Raw genomic sequence first — 25,885 nt, forward strand, 5'->3', positions numbered from 1 at the left:
GGAGCGGCAGCAGAGCCAGATGGAAGGGGCCAAAGTTCCACTCTTCAGGGGTGGGGTTGGGTTGTGTGTGTGTGGTGTGGTGTGCTGTGCTGTGGTGTGTGGGGTGGAGGGAGTGCTCTGATTGTCGTCTGGTCGGGTTTATGAGAAATGCGAAAAAAATTACACTCACGGTGTCACTGTCTCTTGTCTCTGTCTGTTTGTCTCTCTGTATGTGTGTGCGTGCCTCTGTCTCAGAAAAAGTCTCAGCCTTCCCCAAAAGGATAACATCCTTAAGTTCTTGCCAGGCAGACACAAAAAAAAACTATATATATATGGGAACACGGACAAAAAAAATTCGAAAAAAAATTAATAGAAATTGAAAACAGGAAAGGAGATTACGTTTGAGAACGAAAAAGGCAGAAGAGAAGGATGGAATGGAATGGAAAGAGGAGTGAAGAGAAGGAAAGTGTGGACAGACAAACAAAACTGATCAGGCATTGGAGACTAGGAATATTATAGAAAAAAACCCATAGAGGAAGTTCCTTCCTACTGTAGCTCTTCAGTAGTTGCTTTGGAGAGTTTGTAGACATGGAAATGAAAGAAAAATGCTGTGATCTTTGAAGATTCTTTCCAGATTGTGGACTGGAACGCTGGAATGCTCAGGTTCTCTGGGGAGTTCCCAACGTAGAATTTGAGGGAAAGAACACATTTTGTACTCAAACGATAATGAAATTCAAGAGTTTTGTGGAACATTCTGGTATCGCAGAAAGTGGGTAGGGATAAATGCTCTGGAGAGTTTGTAGAGTTCGAGTCGGAAAGAGAAAATGGAAGAAATAGTAACGGAAATGTCTGTCTGGAAATGGTGAATAAAATGTAAATTTAATGCAATAAAACGTTACAGATGATTACGGAAGTTGAAACCTTTATTGGATTTTCGATTATAATCAATTTGTTTGTAGCTACCAGACGGATATTGCCGGCAGCTTTTTCAAGACTTGCAGGACACGGAAAGGAGAACGAGAGAGAAGGACCCGAAGGAATTGGCGTCAGGCATTCATCAGCCTCCTCAGCGTCGCCGTCGCCGTCGCCGTCGTCAACGTCAACGTCAAACCATGCAGACAGCGCGACAGCAGCAGCAGCAGCAACCCCTTCACCGTTGCTTTTGTGGGGTGCAAGACATTTTTTCAGCCTTCCAGTCACACAGTCACCTCCCCCCACTAAACGCTTCCCCACCAAACCATAGAGCGACGTCTACTGTGTAGAAATATGGGAAATGAAAGAGAGGAAGGCGGCAGAGGAAGCCGCGGCGCGGCAGGGAGTGCAATCAGCAAGAAAACCATAGTACTTGAGAATCTCTCCCCCCGCTCGCGCTCTCTCTCTCTCTCTCTCTTTCTCTGTAGCGATATTCAAAGTTGAAAATAAAAGTGAAACGAGAGGAGAGGAACGTAAAGGGCGGCGGTGGGCCCCGGAGGAGAGCCAAGACGAATGTTAAAGTTGACGGCGACGTCGCTGCATGTTTGACAGAATGCCAGTCAGAGAAATGATGATGCTTGCTTTTGTTGTTGCTTTTGCTGTTGCTGCTGCCTGTTTATTGGGGTGGACCCCATTCGCAGGCAACGGCTCTGCCGTGTCTGCCTCTGCCTCCCCCCTGAGTCTGACTTGCGGCAAACATTTATTGAATTTGCCCGCCTCAAATGGATTTGTGTCTCCTTTTTCTGATTCACCCTTAAGCTTTTGCCCCCCTTTATAGCACCTTTACGTAATATCCATTTACTGCATTTCCTCTAAATTGCACATTAATTTGATTTGAATGTGAATGTATTTTAGAATTATAGAATACAGAGGATTTTAGCTAGGATCAGCCTTAAAGGTGGAGCCAAGCGGCTGTAAAAGTTTCCCATAAGCGAATGGCCACTTCCGATTCGAACAAAGACTATAATTACGTTTAAATGGCAAAAATATATGCAATTTGCATACAAATTAATTTAATTTCATATGCTTTATCTTTTAAAAATCTGTCAAATTGAATATAAATTTAATATCAGCTGTATCAAATTTAAATAAATACAGAATTTCATTTAAATTAATATTCAATGTAATTTGATATAAATGATTAAAATTAGTCGAATTTCCAACATCTGTTGCCAAAATAGGACAAAAAAAAACCATATACCTAAGTATTATTTTGGAAAATAATTTAAGGAAACCCATTAGGGATATTTCTTATATGAAGATAGTTTGACTTTTATGCTGCACCAAGAGGATGATTCAACAGGTATCCATAGCAAAATAACATAAATAAATGTATTACAAATTGCATAATAATTTATATATATTTTATACGATTATTATTTAATGGAATCTCCCACTAACAACATCATTATTACGTAACTAATTTGAAGAAATTTACTCATTTAATCGTTATAAAAGGAACCTCCGCCAAATTTCCCAATTTTAAAAGATTTCCTTCACATATGTAAATATTTGTCTCAGTTCCAGACTGACTCTTGCGGTTGTTGTTTTGAAAAAACAGCTTAAAAATGACAAAAACAATGACTACAAATTGCGATTAGCATTGCTCAACGATCGACATTGAGACGTGCGACCCCACTTTCCAGGCGTACCCCAGCCCATTACCCCCCTCCAGTATATAGTATCCACAGTAAAACTGGACTGCCTACCTGTCCGCCCTAACTGCGAGTACGATTACTCAACAGCACACACAGACAGATACTTTCTGAGACAGACTTTATATGGTTAGACAACGTTTTGGGAACGGACAGACCCAGTCGACCCAAAACCTCGAGTTGGTTTTTTGGTTCGTTGTGGCTCTGACTTTTCGGACTCTACCGTCGAATCTCCCCGACGTTCAATGAACTTCTCTTCTCACTCACTCGCTCGCTCACTCCTACTATCGCGCTCGGTTAGCCCATCTCTGTCTAAGCCATGAAATTGCTTCCAACAAAATGGAATTCTTATTATTGTTTAATTATACATTTACATTTAAGTAGAAACCCCAACAAAACAGTGCAAAGAAATTGAATGAACGTGTGTGGGGACAGCAGAAGAAATAAGACAAAAGATTCTACTTAGAAGGGGAAGACTTGAGAGACAAATCAGAACAAATCCAATTACAGAGGAAGAGATTCACAGAAATAATCATAGTTAACAAAATTAAGGGAAATATTTGGGGTTCTCTTTTCTTAAACGCCTTCAAAAGTTGCTATCTTTCTTCAAATCTTTTCATATTTGAAATTCTGGAAGAGACAGCAGTAGAACATCTGCTTCTCTCACGTTTTCCCAGTGTGGCTTAGCAGTAAAGGTAAATAAGAAGGAAAGCAGAAATGTTTGCACCATAATGGGTTCAAAATTAATTATATTTCCCTGACAAATGGTAGATTTTGATTTTCTTTTTAACTTACGCATTTCCACGCTTTGAAGGCTCTTGAACAATTTTGAAATGTAATCCAAAGTATTTTTGCTTGGGCGGCAATAATTTGTGTTATATAATTTCTGATTAATAATGTAATTGGCAAAACGTAATTGAATCTTAATAAATTAATAATAAGCGTTTAAGTTGCTTTAAAAGAATTTGGCTTTTTTTTTAAATATTACTAAATAAAGAACAGTTCTTCAAAGAAGAAATTTTGGAATAATAAATTAGTTAATTAAAGAATGATGGATAATTTCAAATTTAAAAATGGGGAAACACTTAAAACTTAATGAGATTTTGAAGAAAACGTTAAATGTTTAACATGTGAAATATTTTAAATAATAATTAACAAAAAGATGACTTGAAAGAAATGTTTTTGTATTGCAATTTAGTTGAAAATTTTTTAATAGAAACAGAAAATTATATTTAAATTTTTTCATTTGTGATTTGATAGAAATGATTAATTTTCTGGGGGTTATATTTGTGTCATGATTCGGGTATTTCGTTTGTAATCCTTGGTTGGTGGTCCGCCAAATGCATTGGTATGTGTGTTTTGGAACATTGGTGAGCGGATTGTATCTTATAGATACATCTTTCCACAGAACATCTTGGTTGGTAACATTTCGATTTGTAACTTTTTTTAAGGTTTCACTGAGGATCGATTAGTAGCAGTATTATTATTATTATTATGATACAACAGAAACAACGTCATGTTCCGGGTAAATGAAACAACAACAAATAGAACGCGCACTCGGTTCGGATCGGATCAACGATGAGTGATCAGAGGAAGAGGATCACTTCCACTTTCTGCTGCGTTCGGTTTGTAAATGAATGTTGCGTAGAGTTCTTGCCATGAGACCCGAAAAGAGAAAGAGTAGAAGGCCAGGCAGCGGCAGTGGAGAGAGAAACAGGAATGCAATTGCAGAGGCAGAGACACAGAGACACAGAGAGAGCGAGACAGAGGGAGCGATCGTGTGCGTGTGTGTGTGTGCGTAAGAGTGGGCTAGCGTATGCACACAGAGAGAGAGAGAGAGAGGGAGAGAGAGTGCGCAAGTAACGGGGCGTACGTACGAAAAGGAATGCAAGGAATAAGAAAAACAAAAACAATAAGGGAGGATAATGCACCAGAGGGAGAACCTTTAAAGCTCTCTCTCTCTCTCTGTCTCTCTCTTTTCCTCTACCCTAAAACAAAGTTGGACAATAGCTGGGTATGTGACGACGTCTAGGGCTAAGGATTTCATTCTATTGTTCCAAGGATTCCTTTTGATTGACTAAATGACCCGACCCCGGCTCCCGACTCCCGACTACTTCTGCGGAAGTGCAGTCGCGAGAGTCACAAAACAAGAGAGAGTGGGAGTGCCCGCAACAGAGAGACGAATGAGAGCGGGTCTCTCTTTTATCAGCGGTTCATATTCTTCGGCGGGTCCGTCCTGCTTCAAGGGTTCCTCTTCTTCGACCAGATGATCACGTTTCCAACGATTATTATCGTGATAATCATGTGGACAGGTGCTAATTGCTGGGCTATTTTCTAGGTCCATTGAACCCCCGACGAAGAACCATCAAGAACCAAGAAACCACTCCACCCGTCCCATGCAAATCTCCCACAAAAGCAAACGAAATCAAACGGAAATGAAAGAACACCACCAGAAATCAGAAATCAGATCGGTACTTGCCTAATAACAGGGACAAGCCAGGACACGTCCCGTTCCGTCCCGTCCCGTGCAGCTTTTTGATTGGCAAAGAAATTATAGAGTAAAGAGGGGGAGCAGCGGAGAGACACCGAGTGAGATAAGTAATTTAAAAATTTAATCAGTTTATGGCTGAGATTCCACAGAGACACAGAGAGAGTGAGAGAGAGAGACGCTCAGCAGAGCGGATATGAAACAGGAGATGACTTGTCTGGCTGTCTGGGCACCCGCACCGCACCCTCTCTCTATTTTCGAGGATGAGATTCCTAGTCTAGACCCCACCATCCAAGGGGGTCGCTATTGGGGATGCCCTTGAAAAAATCAATCCATTCTGTAATCCATCCATTAAGGCAGAGGAAAAGGGCTGCAATTTTAAGGCTTTAACTTCGATTTAAAAACCGAGTATCGAATTTATATACGGCTGTGTTTCTTCATTATTGAAGGTTTTGTTGTACAATCGTTGGTTATTAATTTATTAAACTTTATGTCGTATATCCTTCCTTCTTAGGATTGACATCTGGTCAAAAATCATAGGAATACCGCTCCGGTCTGCTCTTCAAGAGTGTAATGACAGCTAGGACAGTGACAGTAGGCCTGTCCTACTGTACATACCAGTCTGCGAAGGATGTGTCCTGCGGATGGGTACAGGCTGCCCAGGACATTGCTCGCACATCGCGCGCGTTGCATTCGGGTTCGATACGAGAGGACGAGAGGAGTTTCACTGAGGGACAGACCAACAGACAGACAGACTGACGTATTGCCTGTGTATGTGTGTGAGTGTTTCTGAAGGAGAAATAGTTTGCAGCTGCCGCATGCCGCATGCCGCATGCGTTCACGTTGTTGTCGTTGTTGTTGCTTTATGGCTTCCAACTACAGGGAAATAAAATAAACCTCCTTAGCGCATGCCACAAAAAGGGGAGTACGAAGCAGTAAGAGAGTAAGAAAATATACAGAAAGGCAGCCGGAATGGGAAATATCATCATATAAGACCTCTCTATAAGGCCTGCGCGGCCAAGAGATCATTGGAAGTCCAAGTGGGTTTTAGAGCCCTGAAAAGAGATCCGATCCCACAAAACCAACAAGCAACACTTGAGGAAATCAATGAAAACTTGGAGTGTTGATAATTACCTATAGAGAGAGACACAAAGAGGGAAAGAGCGAGAGATTCTTTAGAGCTACTCAAACATCTGTTGAAGGATCATGAGAAGAGATAGACCCAAAACAAGATTTGTTTATGATAAGAAAGCCTTGGGTGCAAAAAAGATCCCAAGAAAACTCACGATGGAATCCCAAGGAAAAGAAAGACCTTCTGCAGGATAGTCTATGGGGAGACACGCTATAATAAAAGAAGCATTGGAAGCAACATCTTTCACTTCATAACACGAATGGAAGAGAGAAGATTATAACTAAATCTAAACAGAAAATGGCCTTTGATTTGCCTCACCTACCTTTATCATTCATTGGACAATTTTCATGATTAGTATCTGGTTTTATTGGCTGGATATATCTTCAAAAATAAATTGTTTGGCTGTAAATGAATTATTTGAAGTGAAGTAGGTAGTATTTCTTGTGAAACAAATATATTATACCATTCCTTGCTGAATCCGATTCTAATCCAATCTAAATCTTTGTGAAGTAAAAGGGGGTTCCCAACTACTAGTGGATCCAATTCCCCTCTGGTTAATCCATCAATAGAGCCATTGGCCTTAGCATGACCATTCTATGACCACGACCTTCCCCTTAATTTATAACTACCGACCGTCCACTGGCCAGGCTTGATTAGAGTGTTGATCATTAACCGTAGAGAGAGATTGAGAGCGGTAGGAAGGTCTTCAGGGAGGGAGAGAGAGAGGAGTGTGGACTACGGACTACCTGAAGGACTGGGACTACCATTTGGCACTGGTGCTGGGGTTATGGTCTCTGGACACCGGTTTTCAAATTTGGGATACTCTCGAGACACCTCACGTTTTCTTCTTTCGTTTCATTTTCAACTATTTTAAGTAACAATAACGAGAGGAGCCACAGTCACAGCCAAAGAGAGAGAGAGAGAGAGAGACAACAAAAGCTGGTCTTCCCCCTTCTGAAAAACCTTCGGGCCAAGTACCAAGTACATTCATAAGATCTGAGAGGAATGGAAAGACCAAGACCAAGACCAAGACCTGGTCCAAGTCCAGTCCAGGCGGCAAGGCGGCGGCAGCCTCAAATGTCCCAAGTTGAGATTCAGGTTCAGGCTGAGGTCGGTCCCGGTCCCGGTCCCATTCCATAGGTAGAAGATCTCTTTCGTTCGTCGTCTCTCCCTCTCCCTCTCTCTGTATCTCTATCTGTTGGTCCTCTCTGCTTGCGCTTTTGTTTTTCCCATTCACGAAATTCTTGGAAATTCTTCTTTCGATCAGTAAATCTTTAGAGCGAGAGTGAGAGCGCGATCGCCTTTTGTTTGTACGGGAGTAGTTCTTGTTCTGGTTACGTGTTCTGTTCCTATGAACACAGGAAAGGACAACAGTCAGTACAGGACACACTGCAATTAGCCGGCAGAGAACGCGGGCTCCCAGAGTGGGGATCCACTCGCCAAGCGTGGGAGCTTCCTCCTGGCCTGGAAACGGAAGTGAGCCCCAGAAGAAATCACGGCACACGGGCAGGCAGGCAGATGTCCCAAAAAGAAATAAAACCTATTGTGGAAAAAGGTGGAAATGTGGCAAGAACAAGAAGTGGCAGCAACAGCAGCAGCAGCAACAGAAGTGGAAGGTAGCAACAAGAGGCACACCACAACGCACTCGCCGTACGTACACCTGGTCTCGTCTTGAGGCTTGCGCAAAATTGTACAGGAGGTACGTGGATAAAGGCACCCTTAAATACAAAAAAAAAGAGAAGAAAAACTACACGACACGGAGAAAAATATACGAGTAGCAGCAGAGTCCAGCGGCGGTGGCAGAGGCAGAGGCAGAGGCACCCCTCCTCCATAGTAACCAATTCTTTCGCTACTTCCTTCGCCTGCTTCTTCTTGTCCTCCTCGTTTCCTCCTTCCACTTCAGACAGTCTCGTAGGAAAGTGGAACGCAACACAGGGTCCTCTACCCTAGGCCGGAGAGGGAGAGGGTGCTGTGTTGGGGGGAGGAGCGCACTCGGCAAATGTCGCGCTTTTTCTTGAGAGAGCTCCCTGCCAGGTAATTACTATACCCTTTAACGGGGTAACAAGCTGTTTGTCTCCATCAAAAAATATCCACAGGACTTGAGTGGCAGTTCCCCTAGTGATGGAACTTGTTATCGATATTTCGATAGCCCAACTCTCTGTATCCGTTCGCTTATAGAAAATTTGAACCATTCGATGCACATTGGAGGTGGAAAAGTCCGTCGAATCAGGGCCATTGATCCATATATTCCATATTCTATATTTAAGTAACCCACTTTCCAAATCAAAAATGTGATATTTTGATAGGGTGTCGGTAGTTTCGACTCCCAAAGAAAAGAGCTTACAACTCCTTTCTTCTTTTCGCAGTAACTTTTTGCATGTTGAGGTATTACCTCAACACCTCACAATCTCTCTCTCTCTCTCGTATCACCCCTTTTTAAAGATATTTACGTTGGCTAGCGTTGGCCATATCCTGTAATTGTTGCTGCCAAAATGCAACAGAAGTTCCTGTCCGGCCCAAGGAGGGTGCCACATGGATGGCACGCTGGGCCTTCAGGATCTAGCATTAGAACTGGACGAGGCGACTGTTGTCGTTCGGCTTGTGTTCCCCTTGCAATTCCAACAGGAAACGGAAAGTGGTTGCTGTTGCAGTTGTAAAAATGGGGAAGCACGCTGCACCACACACTGCACACTGGGTCAAAAGTGCTCTTTCGCTTGGGGACTGATCAACAGATGAAAAAACTTGAATAGTAGGGAAACCATGGGAGGGATTTAACTATGGGAAATACCTCCCCAATCCAAGTTTAGCAATTCCTATAGAATGTAGGATATCGCTCGAGGATTTATCTGAAAAAACTAACAAGGAAAAGGATTTATTTTGTATTAAGTTTCTTTAAAAGAATACGGTACCAATACTCAATCCTTCCACTTGTGGAACCATCGTTAAATGACTTTTTTCTGTATGAATTGCCCATAAGCGAACGGATATTTCCAGATATCGAAAATAACAAGTTTCCTAGTCAGCAAATCCCTCTATTTCAGGAGACGAATATCAACCCCAACCTTAAAAAAAAAACATCCATGACCAGAACCAAATGGGAACCACTGTGCCCTGCCGTTGGAGAATTCAAAGAACTACTCTGTCGAGAGGCCAAAGTCCAATTGCAGCAGGCACAGGCACATTGACATGTGCCAAGCGACAACAATGTCGATGGCCCCTTCTGGCTGAGAAGAAGGGTGACCGAGCGGACCACCACTGCGGACTGCTGAGGGCTGCTCCCTGGCTCAGGCTGCCCAGAGGCTCGGTTCTGGCTGCGGCGGCACTGAGCCAATAATTAAACTAAACTAAAGCAACAGCAGAACAGTGGCAGGGGCTGCAACAACCCCTAGGCGGGGGACCAGGCACTCCAGACAGCCCCGAATAGGGTGAACAAATTTTCATTTTACTTTTTGCTGTGCAAAAAAAAAGCATAAAAAAAAAGATATACAAATAAATATCCGAAGCATTAAATACCTTGGAAAACCATACATTTTAAGAGAGCCTTTTCTATGGCGGGGCAAAAAAACAACCGAGGTGAGCTGCTGCATGGCGTTTAACAGGCCGTAAAATATAAAAATTGGATTCAATATCAAGGAAAATGAGAACTTTTTATATATATTCTTCTTAAATTCAGGCAGGCTCCGGTTTTGGCTATCCCAAAATAGTCTGAAAAATTGCTGCTCCCGTTTTCGAAAAGGCAACATTTTTCCGTTTTTAAAAGTAAAAATTTTCATCGCCGAACTGAAAAAAAAGGGCAGGGCGCGCGTGAGTACTGAGAAACATCTACGGGAAATTACGTTCTTTATTCTGGTGGTAAAAATGATACGATCCTTAATTTCTGGTGATGATGAGTGGAATAACATGATAACCCGCACAGTGAGACAGAGAGAGTATCATACCCTCTCCGTGTAGGAAATACAAATAAAAGGTACTGTAAATTAGAGCAGAGTCCGCCGACGAGAGGGTTGTTGCTCGGTTACAACTAATCAGTAGGTTCCCTTTCCTGATATGCGAGGGAATGCGCCCAGGAGAACAGCTGGCTCTATTATCCTTGTACTTTTTTTGCCATTTTTTTTCCTTGAGGTTAGGGGTACGCGAAGATCTATCGCGCGTGTCAAGAAAATCTTGGAATAACATTTACTCGAAAGGCGGAAAAACTGTGCGAAATCAATACAGATTATTTATGGGCCGCAGACCGGAATAAGGTGACAGAAGGGAGGGATGCAGGACGCAGGATGAAGGATGAAGGATGAAGGATGCAGGATGTACGACTGATGCAATATGCAATTACATGCATGGGATCTGCAGAAGAAATCAGAGCGGGTTAAAGGTGGGAGATCAGGGAACAGAACCCATCAACCCTCCTTCAGGTATGGAAAAGTGTCCCCGTTTCGGATGCCCGACAGACACGAGGCGGCTTTTGTGTGTGTGAAAATCATCAGAGCAGAATTAAATCCCTCCCCTGACAGACCCGCCCTCCCAGTCCCAGTCCCAGTACCAGAACCATTCCTAAAGCCGGTCTGTCCCGTGGGATTAATTAGCATTCGGTTTAAAAGAGAACGAACGAACATTTTCTATTCCCATTCCCATTCGGCATGCATTTAATTTATGCATTTTGGCGGACAGCAAAGTGTCAAGTGAATGTCAAACAAATCTGTGAAAAAATAGATAGATGGAGAAATTGATTCGTAAGCTTCACATCCACAGGCAGACATAGAACCAGTTCCTCTCCAGCCAAGGATCCTCGTTCTTGGGATTTGTCCGGGGGTTTGTCCATTTGTGGACTTACAAGTTTTTATCTTTTTTTGATGTTTGTCCGCGAATGTCCCCGCCAGCGTTTCGGGCCCTCGATTCGGGGTTAACTTGTTCCCTCTCGCATTTGTTTGTTTAGTTGTTTGTCGAACACTAAAAAGTACTCGTATCGTATGTAGTCATTTTCGCTTTCGACTTGTTCTCCGCGGTTCAGTGGCCCTGGGTAGCCCTTGAACCTTTTCGAATGTGGTTTCCCCGGGAGGTTAAGTGTAGATCGAATGCTAGAAATTCCCTTTTTATTTGCATGCAATTAAGTTTAAAACTAATTTGTTTGCATACAGGATTTGTTATCTATGGAATTACAAATTACAATTTAGAGAGATAATCTTTGATCCCCTCCCCACCCTTCCCAAAGGGGTAATTCTTAAGGGAACCTTTGAGATACACATCTTATTATGGGATCTTTTGATTTGTGATCATGTTAATGATAATCATGATAATGATCATGATAATGTTTAAATAATATAATATAGACATATCTGATCTCGATAGAAGATTTCTGGTTCTGATAGTTCTACAGAATGCTCTTATCTCCATAGATACATATGATTTTGATTTATAAATAGGATCTCTATATAAATATCGTTCACATACAAAGCATATTTTGCTATAATTTCTCACTTACCAACAAATTATTAAGTAAAAGCAGCAATCTGTAAGTAGAATTAAAATCAGAAAGATCATTAGAGAAATACTTGAAACAAAACAGTTTTTTTAAGGAAACTTTCATAGATCTAGTGAAGGAATACCCTCAAACTTAAATTAAACACTACATTGTCCATTTTTCCAGGATTTACTTTGATGATCTTGAAATGACTATGGTTAAAAGTTTAAGGCCAAAAGATTTCAACAGGTTTTCTGTGGATATTGCCTTCAAAAGTTGCTCCCATAAACATCATCTAATGATATGTTTGTGGATGCATTGTCAAGTTCTTTTCTGAATCGGGCAAACCCAAAACCGAAACCCCACCTTTTTGCCTAGAGGCAGGCCCTAACCTAAATCAACAAATCATGAAGTTGAAGTTGTCTGCTCCTTCGATATAGTGCAAAGCTTGCGGAGGAGCAGAGAAGGAGGGGGACAAACACAAGTCCAAGAGGAATCCCAACAAAGTTGTCAAATCAAACAGAGAGCTGAGGAGCAGCCGTACCATACCATGCCATAGGGGATCCGTTTTGGTTTTGGTGTTAAAAATATGAGAAACATTTATAACTTTTTTGTTCGCTTAGAGAGGCTGGCCTGAACCTGGAACCTCAAACCTGGGAGCCTCAAGAGTTTCGCTCGCTGGCATTTAAAGAACTTTACCGATTTGTGCGTCTCCTGTGGGAAACCTGATTTGCAGAGGAAGGGCCCAGGGCCAGGGCGTAGGTAGGAGAGCCCAAACCAGACACCAGATTCAAAGACCAAAACCAAGACCAAGACCAAGACCAAGACGGGACGGAGTTGGAGTCGGAGTCAGTGACTATGCAATAGATGGCAGAAATCGAAGCGGGAGTCGGAGTCCGACTGTTGCCGATGCATTCCAGAGGCTGTAGCCTCCTCCATTGATTCTGCCACATGTTGCACACACTGTGAGAATGAATTTAATTAAGGAAAATCCATCCAGAGACCAATGGAGCGCCACACAATCCAACCAGACAGCCGCCAGACCACCAACTCTCTGGAGTGGAAACTAGTCCAAAGTCTAGCCTGGTGGGGGACTGTGGGGCAAATTGGCAGGAATATGAATGAAAAGAGAGTAAAGGTATATCACATTTCATCCGATAAATGATCATTCAGGCAAAGCTATAGGAAAATGCTTAATTTGATTGGAGTTATCCTTTCGCTTATGGGAAATTTGTAAGGGACTACTAGTCCAAAGTCTCTTCTGTGGAACTGTGGGGCAATATGATTGGAAATGTATTAAAAAAGATCGGTTTAAGCCATAGGAAAATGTTCCATTTCAAGTGTCCTTTCGTTTATGCGGCGACTGTTAGTTGAATTTTTTGTTCAGTTCCAAAACTGGAATCAATGTGCCACATGCGATGTGCCACCGCAACAAAATGCCAATTAAATCTCATTTCAGTGGCACATTAAAATGCAATAAAATATATATATTCTCTGCGTCCCTCTCTCTCTCTCGCTCTCTTTGCCCTCAGCGAGACAGAGGCTTACAAAATATTTCATGCCCCAGACGTGCATACGTATGTGGCATTCATGGGCTCTGCGCTGCTCTGCTCTGCTCTCCTTGTTGCACATGCACCACCAACTACGCGACGCGTAGAGATGTGGCTGCTGGGCGTGCAGCGATAAGCGTACGAATTATATAGCCTCGAAAAATGGGAAAACATTCAGCCGGTCGAGTTGTCTTCTGGGCCGCATATTTAGCTCGCATTTCAGCATAATTTGATGTAATTTCCGTTGCCTCTTGCCACATTTTGTAGCCAAGAGCCACAACATAGCGCGGCTCGTGATATCGAACTCGAGCCCGAGCCACGAAAATTATATTGTGCGGAATATTGAACAGTCTCAAGGTTGTACTCTGGCCTCCTGCCTTCTGCCTCTCGAACTTCTTCAGTGGCGTGACTGCCACCAGAAAACCGAAACAGTTAACAATGAGTTTTGTGGAAATGCAATACGTTTCATACGTGTACATACCCTCAAATGATCGGTACAAAAGGTACCGTATAGGTATCCTAAAAACAAACAATTGGTATTCCCCACACATTTCCATATAATTCTAATCCGAAAGTTAACCATGTTTTCCTTTATTATTATCTCCTATATTAAAAATCAGTCGTGATATAATTTCAAAGTCTATAATTATAGTAACTATAGTCTTCAAGATAACTCTTGAACATATAGTGTGTATTTCCATGACAGTTCCATGAATAGTTTTCAGTTTCAAGACTACCCATTGGGTTCGATTTTAAGGTCTGTTTGTCCCCTTTACTATGCCTCTTTTTGTCATTTCTAATTGGAAAGGGTTTTGGAACCATCCCGACGCTTCTTTAAAGAGTGCCAGTTTCACTGCGGCGTTTCTTGCGCCTTCTTAGAAGTGCAGATTAGATGCTGGACACTTTCCATATGCTCTTCGAACATACAACTGCAACATAAGTCAGATACAAGGCACAGGAGGAGAGTCCTGTACGCCTGGGTACTCACTGTAAAAATGGTTCCATAAGCGAACGGCTACATTCGACTTACAGAAGCCGACATTCCGTGTTTCCATACATGATGTGGGTTTTTTGGTAGAAATATTGTATATATTGTATTGCTTGAAGTGAAAATCAACTGTTTGTTTCCCTCTTGGGATTCCTGGCACAGGATTATACCCAGAGAATCCTTATATATGAGGCCAGGAATGTAAGGCAGCAAAACCCTATACCCGCCTGCGCACTCCTCCTCCGAAACTCCTCTTTACCAAACCCATTCAAAACGAGTGTCTTGTCAGTGTTTGTCAGGCTTAGGCCTGAAGGAGAAGGAAGGAAGGCTCAGGCGATTAACTGTGGCTCGCGTCGGTGTCCCCTGCCCCTGCCCCCCTTCTGACCCTGAGCAAAACCGCAAAAAGTGAAAAATTTCGCCAGTTTGTGTGTTATCTTCACCCGTTCGCTTTCCTCCGTGCCCCACCGTTCGGAGGCAGCGATGCAATGAAATAAATGAAGTTAAGCCAATTTGAGGTTAAAGCCCAAAGAAGGAATTCATTATTTTTGTTGTTGTTGTTGGTGCCACACGAAACGCGTGTCCTGCTCGGAGGAAAAGGAATTCGCAAAAGAGAGGAGGAGGCAACAACCACATAAAAAAAACCACAGAAATGCGACAAATGCAACAATAGCTGTAAAAGACATAAACAAAAGGAAGACCAAAAAGAAACAGAAACCGCAATAAACTAAAGTGCGAGAGCCCCAAAGGGAGATATGGCAAAACGATAAGCCGCCTCAAGATATATAACCATGGAGACGGCACTATAGTGGAGGTTCCAACTGTAGGGACACACGATGTTCAGGCATTATTAGTAATATAAATCTCAATTCAAATAATTCGCCAAAAGGTCCACCACCCCAAAAACATGAAAAGTCAATCAAAATATTAAAAGTTTACGAATTTACCCAATTGATAAATCATTTAATTTATTTTAATCTGGAAACCTATTAAACCTTTTATTATAGTCATGTTCTTCTCAATATTATTCTCAAAGTCTCTCCAACATATTAAAGTTTATTAAATAAACTATTAAAAAAAATCCAAGAAAATGAACCCAATCTCGGCTAATGGTAGATTTTTTTCAACTTTTATTAGCACGGAATTGGGTAACGCTATTGGCATACTGGCGTTAACTTATGTCAGATGCCACCGCGGATTTATTGCAAAAAAAGAAAAGATTTTACATTTCATAACTTGGAAAATAACCGCTCGATACTTCATGTATTAGAATAAATCATTTTATACAGATTTTGTAACCCTACCTCAAAAAACTCTTTTGTTTTTTGTTCCGTAACGTCAGGTCATATTTTGAAACCGTACGAATATAGGGATACCCAATTACTATTGAATGGAAGTGCCCATAAGTTTAAGTAAAAATACATATATAAATAATTTAAAAAACCCTTCAAAAATTTTTTATGTTCCTTTTAATAAAATAGAGGATAATAATTAAGTGTTCCACCAGCATTGACGGATGCAATATGAACTGAATTCCAAATATTCAATCGTGAATATTACCGTTCAGTTCAAGCTCGCTTATTGGAAATTTCCACAGTGAATAAACGTTATTCCCAACGATACTTGTGATACCAAGGCTCTTTCTCATCCTCCCTTTGCTTATAAAATTAAAAGTATTGGAGATCCCAGAGAATCCCAGAGAGATTTACAAATTTATACCAAGACAAGAGTGGAAATTTTAATAATAATTAATTCAAAAATTTTTCATATTAAATAAATATATTTTATATTTAACTTAGAAATGTAATTCAAATTAAAATTGCAATGAATACATTTCATGTTAAGATTAAATATATTTCCTATTTAAATAAAATATATACACCGACTGTTATTTGTACATATGATAAGATCACCTTCTGCTGCCTGTTGTACACCTCCCCAAGTATATAATATATTCCGGTGTACCCTAAAAATACTGGCTACAAAAGGCAAGACCGAAAGGAGACCAAAATGTTAGGTTAGGCCTTTGTTGGAGAACGTTTCCATGGCCTTATCTAACCCCAAAAAACAACATCTTTATATGCCCGGCCCGAATAAATTGCAGTATAATGAAAGCTAACCAATCGAGCAACCAGTTTGTCCGATAACACATTCACATTCACCTCCGGTCGAGGCTGCTGCTCGTGCTACTGCTCCTGCTCCTGCTGCTCCTCCTGCTCCACTGATGTCGGGGCGGCCAACTCCAAAAGGGCATCAGAACAACGTAAACAACATCCAGCATTAAGGAGAGAAGAGAATCAGCCAAGAGAGGAGGACGACGGGCGGGGGACCACCGCCATCGGCAAAACAAAACACCAGAAAAAGTAAAGCAAAAAAAAAGCTTTAACCAAAAGATACGATAGATGGATACCCTTTTTTGAGGAATCAGAGGATCACGGGAGTATCAAGAATCAATATTTTTAAGGAGTTTTTTTTAGTAATGTGTTACTTGAGGCGAAAGGAAGCACATAGGTCCATTTCTAGACCCTTAGACCCTAGTAGAACTGAAGCTTAGGTAGATATATTTAGGGATGAATTAAACCATATTTGTTAGGGATTATTAAGCTTGCTATTACTAAAGTTGAAGGGGATTCACAAATATGATCTATTGTACATCATTTACCATAAATTATGTAAAAAAGCCTCTTCCATCGTTAAAATTTTCATAATATTCGATTAGTATTAAAATATTCTATCGGTACGAAAAACCTCCGAAAGCCCATAAGACCCAATCGGGGACAAAAATGAGCCTCAACAGATTATGCGCCGCCGTTGCAGGAGGTTGTCCCATGAAGTTGTTGTTGTTGCTGATGTGGCAAGGAGCAGGGCTGCTGGCAAGAAGGAGAAGGCGCGATGCGCTGCGTGTCTGGCTCTTTAGACATTCATCTCCGCTGCTCTCTCCGCCCTCTCTCTGCCTGCCATCATCTGCACTACGTTTTTCGCACACACACACACACACACTCACATTGAGAATTCCATTGAAATCGTTTGAAAATTGAGCCCACTGTAGGGGAAGGAGGTGGTTACAGTGGGGAGTGGCTGGCGGGCAGACGCGTCTACCGCCTCTCTCGTAATAAATATGCGCCATAAGTTTCGTCTTGGTGGAGCGACAGCGACAGCGACAGAGACGACGACGTCAACCGATGATGACGTTGCCATCCTTTAGTTTGGTTTTTGGATTGTGCCAGCCACAAGGTATATTACGACAGAGGGTAAGGGAGTGAGTGGCTTCTATCAACAACTATACAATTACCAAAAGGTAGCATGAAGACGCTCTCCCCAACGACTGGGTACTCTGTTGTTGGATACTTTGGACCGACTGTTCCTAATGCAATATCCTTCTTTCGTATAGTTTTGGCTTCTATCTATTAGTATTTCAGAGAAGTCTGTATAGCAGCCTTACCTTTTGCATAGGAGTATGCATGTACCTTGGTTACATTGATTCAACTGCTGCTGGTTGAAGCTCCTGCTCCCCCTGCCACATCCTCTCCTCTCCTGCTCTCAAGCCATGCAGAATACCCATAAAATGTGTAAAAATAACAAAAGCATATGAGTTGCATTTTTAGCTGGGCCAAAGAGGAAACAGATGAACATTAAGAGAGCTTTGCTTCGACTAGGAGAAGCGCTGAAAGGGTAGAAGAGCTGTGGAAGCAGGCTGGGTGTGGGGACAGGGGAGTAGCAGTCGTTTAAGGGGCGGTTGTGGCCGTGGAGTACTGTGGGGGGTACTTGGGGCGAAGGCAGAAGAGGCTGCTGCTGCATCACCCGCATAATAAACCAGAGCGCATAAAAATGTGTGCAAAATGGCAAACGCAACGTATTTTTGCTTGTAATTGCCCAGACGACTCCAACGAACGTCCTCGCCACCATAGACGGGAGGCAATAACAATGTTGCACACACGCAGACAGAGGACCCGACCAGACGGAGAGAGGGGAGCAGAGCCTGAGGAGAGAAAAAAGTAAGCCGGCAGATGAAACGGTCAGACACTAACCCCGACAGTCAGCCAATAACAACAACATCTACAACACATCCGGCGCGAGCGAGACAGAGAGAGAGAGATACAAAAAGCAAAAAAAAACTTGAACTGCACAGCGCGGAGGGTATCGACCCAATGGATACCCTATAAAAATGAGACTGCATACAATTATGTTTTATAAATTCTCGTTTGAAAGAATATTCAATAATTTTCAGTGAATTCATTCCACTATTAACAATTTTTAGAAATCATCACTATATATTTTTAAGCCCTTAACTGAGCTTAACGACTCTTCTCCTTTATCCACATAAATAATTGTATAGTAGTTTTTATTTTACTTTATATTTCTATCTAGCAGGTGCCATATGACGTGCTAAAACCCATACGCCTCATAAGTGCATAAGTGTTTGCAAAAGCAAAACGTAACTGCAAGTGCCAAAGCAGGGCGAGCGCCACACACACACACACGCACACGAAAACGAACTGCCGACGACAACGTGCAGGACAACGAAGCACGAAGATGTAAAAGAAAAACAAAAAAACGCAGCAGCCAAGCTTTCAAGCTGCAGTCAGTCTCTCGCTCTCCCGCTCTCTCTCTCTCGAATGAGTGGTGTATGCATGTGTGTGTGTGTGTGTGAAGCGCAGCAAAATTTCATGAATGGAATTTGTAAATTTTATTTTCATTTGCAACGATTCCTCTTCCTCTGCTGCTGCTGCTTCTTCTTCTTCGCAGTGTGCCTTACTCATTGTTGCTGTTGTAGTTGTAGCACTAATCATGTGGCGAGCATCGGTGTGCGGGTGCGACAGAGATGGAGAGACTGAGCAGAGAATGAGATGGAGGGAGTCAGTCAGAGGCCCCCAAGCAAGTGGGGCAGACAACAACAATGATGTGGCATGTTGTTCAACTTCTGGAGGGCCCCCCTCCCGCACTCACTGGCTGAAACGGGTTTTGTGGCCACAGAAAATTATTTTGCATATTTGTGGCATGCTCTCTTTCTCCGCCCCTTCTCCCTTTCTAAATACACCCGCACAAAAAATAAAAATAAAATGGTGTAATAGTGTATTTCTTCTTTCTAATCAGCGCAAAACAACAACAATAGAAGAACCAGAGGACGAAGAAGCAAAAACTAATGCGTTTTTAATTGTTTGCTGCCGCATGCCACGGGCGGCGTCTGATGAGGTTGCACCCCCCGTCGTCTGGTCATTTTTTGTGGGTGCTAATTACAAGAGAACTCCAAAAGGATTTGGAAGACAGAACGAGTAATGGAAGCGACTAATTTTATGTTTGCCTTTACACAGAGCCACTGAAAATAGATAATTATACTTACGGAAAAACTAAGTAAATACAAACTAAAGGCCTAGGGCGGGGAGGGGAGGGAGTGTGTGGATGGGGGGCGGGCCTGTTTTAGGCGGCGGCAGACACGAAATTCCATTAAACAAAAATGCGGCGAGAACGCAATTACAGCGCAAAGTAGATAAACGACAAACGGGCGACAACGCAGCGAGTAGAGCCAGTAAATGACGAGGATGTAGCCGGCGAGAGGTAGAGAGGGAGAGCCGACCGACCCAACGGGCTCTCTGCTAAATTAAATACATAAAGCGCAGCAAATGGATGAAGGCACCAAAGCAACAGCAGCAGCAGCAGCAGAAGCAGAGAGTGCATAAAGAACAACAACAAAAGCTATAACAAGAATGGGAAAGCTGCCAAGTCGAAGCTCTGGATACCCTTTACCAGGGTCGGATCAGGGGGTGGCCGGCTACTGGCCCGGGAACTCCACAATGGAGAGCACAAAAAAATTACTATATACTCTCTTGAAATAATGGTTTGTTTAACTATCGAATATGAGCAAGAAATTATTATTTCGGAAAATAATTAGTAGCCTCCTCCACTTATGAGTTTTCTCAGTGCCTCCCGGTCCTGCTTTTTTCATACAAATCGATCAATCCTGTGGTGGTAGATCCGATCCATTCAGGAGACCATTTAATGGTTGCTGTTTTTGATACATATTTTATGCCCTAGCCGGGTTAACGAGCTACACTGCAATTCCTTAGGTCGTCCTCCAAGAAAGAGCATTGAAAAAGACCCACAAAAAGAACAGAAAATCGGCAACAAGAACCACACACCACACAGAACTGAGGGCCGTAAAAATAGCCATTTGACTTTGAACTTTGCGACGACGCGACGTCGGGGGTTCCAGAGGTGAGGCAAAGAAAGGATATGGGCCGATGCAGAAGATGCCTCTGGCTGTGCGTGAGATTGTATACGGATTGGCATTTATGTAGGATACAGAATGTACATACATACATATAATATGGGTGTATACCGAGCAATATAATCTAATCGGGCAATGCGAAACGTGTGCCGATTTAAAACCAAGCCCCATAAACCAGCCACAAGCCAATACACCACATAAAACTGGCTTAAGAAAATGACTGGAAAACTCGAACGGGAGTTCGTGGCATATGCCATGTTTTAAATATGAATACTCCAAGGAAAAAAAAACCACCTGTTGCCCGAATAACAAGAAGAAACAAATTATCAGAGAAGGCACACAAGAAGTGGCAATAGATGAAGATGGGGTTCGGTTCCTAATTATAAAACAACACAAATCGAACAAATTTTAGGAGCAGCAGCTGGTCCTAGAAAAAACCCAGGCAGGTGTGTGTGTGTACCATAAGCATACTCGGACGTACATAAATTATGAGCACTGTACAGTGTACACACAGAACTCAGGATGCTTGGGATTATAAAAGATCATCCCACAGGCAAGCGAATATCAAAAGCAGTAGACGAGTCCTGTGTCCGTTTTTCTATTCATTCAGCAGAAGAGATGATGCAAAATGTCCTCAGAATTGTTTTGTTTTCTGCAGCTGCCGAGGAAGAAAGTGAACGACTTTCGCAATTGTCTCAATGGTCGACATCCTCTCCTCTCATCTCACACTTCCATTGTGGCACCGTCCCTCAATCTGGCAGCTGTATCCGAGTTTGAGGCACCCATAAATTGCATTCGTTATCGATTTTTTTTCCTACATTCTGAGATCTTGGGGTGAAATGCTTTTACCTTTCGCATAATTCCATATGCATTAGGCAATTAGAGAAAGAAATTTCCTTTCGTACAGCTGCTGCTGCTGCTCTCCTTTATGGCATAATCAAATCAAATCAATTTCGTGTAATTATCTAGGGTTGCATTTTTTGTTGTTGTCGCCATAAATATTGGGCAGGAATTATGATTAGGGTGGACCTTTTTTATGCTACTCTCATTTGACTAGGGTGGCAAAGGCCCATGGGAATTTTTTTGTCCGGGTGATCAAGAATAAATCATTTTGCTGTATCCTCTAATCTATACAAATGATTGACGAAATTAACTGAGAATCTTAGGTCTTATTTGATTTAACTGATTTAAATGGGATTCAATTTTAATAATAAATAATAATGGCAATCCTCTTCTAATTTTCTGTTTTATATTGAGTAAAAATCTTAACTTCAACGACACATCCTTTCTAGCCTATATGCCTATCTATTTATTAAAATTGTTTTCCCAGGGCCCACAAGTTATAGAATTCACCTCTAACCAAATGTCTTTCCTGAAATTCTGCAGAAATTCCGTGCAATAAATTATTCTTCCCCCCAAACATTATTCAAATACCCCTGAACTCTGTTGACCCCAAAAATTTGTTATCAAATGCCCCATTCATTCCCTTGCCCCAGAAGTGGACCCCCAAAACAGTCTGCTTATAAATCGTTTAAACATCCGCTTTTACGCTTCACTGTTTAGGTGACACACATAGTCGTACATAAATATTCACATGTGAGTATCTGAGGGATCCCCACCCCGCTATACACCCCCGTAACATTAATCATAACGATTAATCATTTTATCAATGAAGTGCAAAGTTGCTTTTGCGACATAAAAACGCAAAGAGACAGATAGACAGAGAGAGAAACACCAGAGTAAAATATATGCAAAAAGGGAGAATAAAAAAAAGAAGCAAGAAGAAGATGCCACAGCGCCAATGTGACCTAATTGGGGCTCTGGAGTATGGATTGGATTATTTATTCTTTTCTTGTTTGCTTTTTTCTAACTTCACAGCAGAGAGGGTACTATTATTTTTGCAAAAGGTTTGCAAAAAGTAAATAAACAAATAGATGAAGAAAACAAATATAATAAATAGAGAAAGATAACTCTCATAGCAGTCAAGGTTTGTGATCTTTAAGGGATGAGAATGTAACAATCGATCGTCCTGCCGTCAAGATAATCCTAAGATTCGACTCTGCAGCAAGCTTTCTTTTATTTTTTATCTTAAACCCCGTCGTCGTCAAGTGACGAAATCAACCACAAAACCCAGTAAACGGACAACAAATGAGTTGTCATAAATGGACGTGGCAGCGACGCGACCCCCGCTGCTTCCGTCCAGTGCAGAGTGCATCTTCTTCCTGTGCACAGGCAGAGGTAGAGCAGAACATTCCTTGTTGTAGCTGGAGCAGAGCCAGCACATCAGGGTCCATCGATTCAAAGGTAAGGGCCGTTCTGATCGCAGGTACCCAAGCTTTCTCTGTCTCCTGCTCTCTGTTTGGATAACATGCTCATGATGGGTGATGCTGAACCGCTATAACCGATGTCTGGACCTACCCTACCCACCATTGAATGTGCCTTGGCCCAGAACCAAATGCCGGAGCAGAGCTTCGCTTCGCAGGCAGTGCAGAGCCGTAGCAGAGCGTCGGGGGCAGTGCAGAGCCGCAGCAGAGCAGAGCCGTCAGCGCTGGCTGACGTTGGCTAAACTTTTACTTTGTTGCTGTCGCTGTCGTGGCTGCTGCTGCTGGCACTGCTGTTTTTTCATTTCTTCCTTTTGCTCCAATTTGCACGCACAAACAGCAACAAAAGTCGCGAATCGGATTGCCTCTGTGCGAGTATGTGTGTGATAGAGAGAGAGAGGGAGAAATTCCATATTCCACATTTTTTTCATGCAGCAACAGAATGCCACTGCGCCGGCTTCGCTACGTCTTTTCTTTTTCCTTCTCCTCTCTTTCTCTCTCTTATTATAACTTTTTTTTGTTGCTTTCGCGCAAATATTTAAAAATAGCCAAGAGAAAAAAAGAGCCAAAAGCCCAACAGAAACCAGCCAACGGGCAAACAAAAAAAAAAAGAAAAGAAGGAATTTAACAACAACTAGCCAGTTGAGCGACAAAAGGGGGATGGATGCCACCACCACTACGCATAATACTCTTTATGAGCTTTCGCTTAAAGGATTAAATCAGATTATAATAATGAGAGATAGGCCAGAGAGAAGTAGGGCATACTGGACGGAGTGCATGCGAAGTTATACAAATTTTAACATCCCATAATCTTTTGCCATAAGCTCTGGAATTCCCAAAGAGGGCTTATAGACATGCCGATGCTCTAGAATGCTTTCCAATCACAGGGAATCTAGGAGAGTTTTTATTCGCTTTTCGTGAGGTATATGGTGATCCTTGCTGGCCCCATTTAATATTTATTACACTACACGGCCACAAATTCTCCAACACATTTTCTACAGAGTTCCTGAAGAGGTTTTATAGTCCGACCTCTAATTAGGTATGCTAATGAAAAATTTCCCCATGAATTACCTTGATCCTTGGTGACCCTCCCAGTCCCCCACCGATCCTTATGCACACCAACAATTTCCCACTCTAATTACCGCAAAAAAGGGTATGTATCCGAAAGGCAAGGTCAAAGCAAAACGAGCGACGGGAACAACAAAAGACACAGCGACAGAAACGGACGGACACATCAGCAACATCAACAAGAACAACAAAACATATTAATGAAATCGCTTTTAACTCGTTTCGCTCAAGTATACAGATGTGTGTGTGTGTGTGTGTGTATACCGTGTAAATTGTGTGTACGAGTGTGGATACGACATGCCTCCTCATGCCTTCTCATGTGCTGCCGTGGCCGCTCTCGTGGTATGTTATAAAAGTGCAACAACAATATTATTACACACACATGCACACACCTCACTCGGGCACATGATAAAAACAAACACGATCCGATGATCGGATCGGACAGCGCCCAAAAAACGATGACCCAAAGCGGCCGGGCGGCTTTAACAATAATAAATGAAATTCAAGTATTTAATATATTATCAAAAGTATTAGCCTGTCCAAAACAAAATGTGTGTATATAAATACATACACATATGTATTGTATATTGCTTGGAGCAAGTGCGCCAAATTTTGTTGAGTGTTTCGGAGATTGTGGAGCGAGCTTCAGCTTCGCTTAGGCGGGGGCTGCCAGACTACAGAAATCCTTTGATTGTTTTATAGTCTTCTGTTTCAGCTTATCAGTTTCTCATTGCAATAAATGAGCCAAGCTGGACCTAAGGACGATTAGCTGTTGCTAAAAACAACAAGAAACAAGTCAGAGAGCCGTATGATCTCTGAACTCGCATAATATTAAAGTTTTCTACTCCATTAACAATTATTGTTAGTGGAACTCGAGTAAGTGTGACCTCAATTTCACAAATGGTGTCTCTAAGGTTCCAGGCCTTATCGCGACAGCAGATAAAAGCAAACATAGACCCACACACGACAGACACAATCAATATATTCAGTCACAATTCAATACGAGACAGTGACTAGGCGGGAAGAAATCACTGTTCCACTTGGAATTCGTTGGCCTCCAATCGGATGAATGAATGAAAATCGACAATCAGAGCGACACCTCCATAAGCCGGGAAGAGAAAACAAAATGAAATGTCCAAATCACTGCTTCCGTAATGGAATATATAGGATTACTGACCAAAGCAGGCGCAAAAATCAAAAATATCATGTGTGTACCCCAAGCAGGGGAACAGGTAAAAAGAGGCGCTTAGGAGGAACTGGTTCACAAAAGACCCGACCACGACCACGACTACGTCGACGATGGCCAAGAGACTTGCCCCGAAGGCCAAGCATAAAATCAAAGTAACCAAATACAAAAACAAAAAGTGCAGACTCGAGAAATATCATGGAGAAAAGAAAAAAAAAACGCCATGAGACAGCGTCGCCGTCGTCTTCGATGGCCGCCATTGCCCCACGGTTTGGGGAGCTTCAGTATACACATGCATAATTCTGTTTGGATGTGTTTGTGGGGAGGTCATCAAACTATGACGTCCCCAAAAATCGGACTTCAGAGACGAGGATTGCATTCCCATTTCCTTCCCTATCGCTCTAGTCGTTCTATATCTCCTTGGGAAGAGTGGAGCCACGACCTTATCATTTCGAAACAAGTTCCGTGTTCTCATCATATCTGGGTTAATTAATACACTGATAAGGCCACATGCACCTAGTCATGCGCCTGATTTTATTTGGCAAAACATGCAATAAATCTTTATAAATAATTCACTTGGAGAAAGTCCCTAGTGGTGTTATTTCTTATACAGTTTCTAAACGGACTCTACTGCTTGCCGACTGCATATCTACAGCTTCTCAGATACTGCTTGCCCCTGTACTATTTGTATTATCTAAATCACATGCGAAAGTCACAGGTTTCTCCCACATCAGCAGCAGAGCATGCAGCATCCCTCAGGACCAGTCTGGCAACGCTTTAAGCACTTGCAAATTAAAAACTAATCAGAGATTTTAACTCCCCAAGGGCCCCCGCTCTATGGACTGTGTCGGCATTGCAATTAAACATG

The 25,885-nt window shown here is 42.2% G+C and overlaps 1 protein-coding gene across 1 annotated transcript in view; it reads right to left on the reverse strand.

Annotated features, from left to right (window-relative positions):
* Positions 1-25,885, reverse strand: part of LOC6591452 (transcription factor E2f1) — a 41,772-nt gene that overhangs the window by 14,706 nt on the left and 1,181 nt on the right. The window contains exon 3 of the mRNA XM_026995277.1: positions 11,703-11,730. The gene's annotated coding sequence lies outside the window, so the exon portion shown is untranslated. The remainder of the gene's footprint in view (positions 1-11,702; positions 11,731-25,885) is intronic.

Source organism: Drosophila persimilis, unplaced genomic scaffold (genome assembly GCF_003286085.1).
Source record: "Drosophila persimilis strain 14011-0111.01,24,50 unplaced genomic scaffold, DperRS2 tig00000000-arrow-pilon, whole genome shotgun sequence".
In the NCBI taxonomy this organism is placed as follows: Eukaryota; Metazoa; Arthropoda; class Insecta; order Diptera; family Drosophilidae; genus Drosophila; species Drosophila persimilis.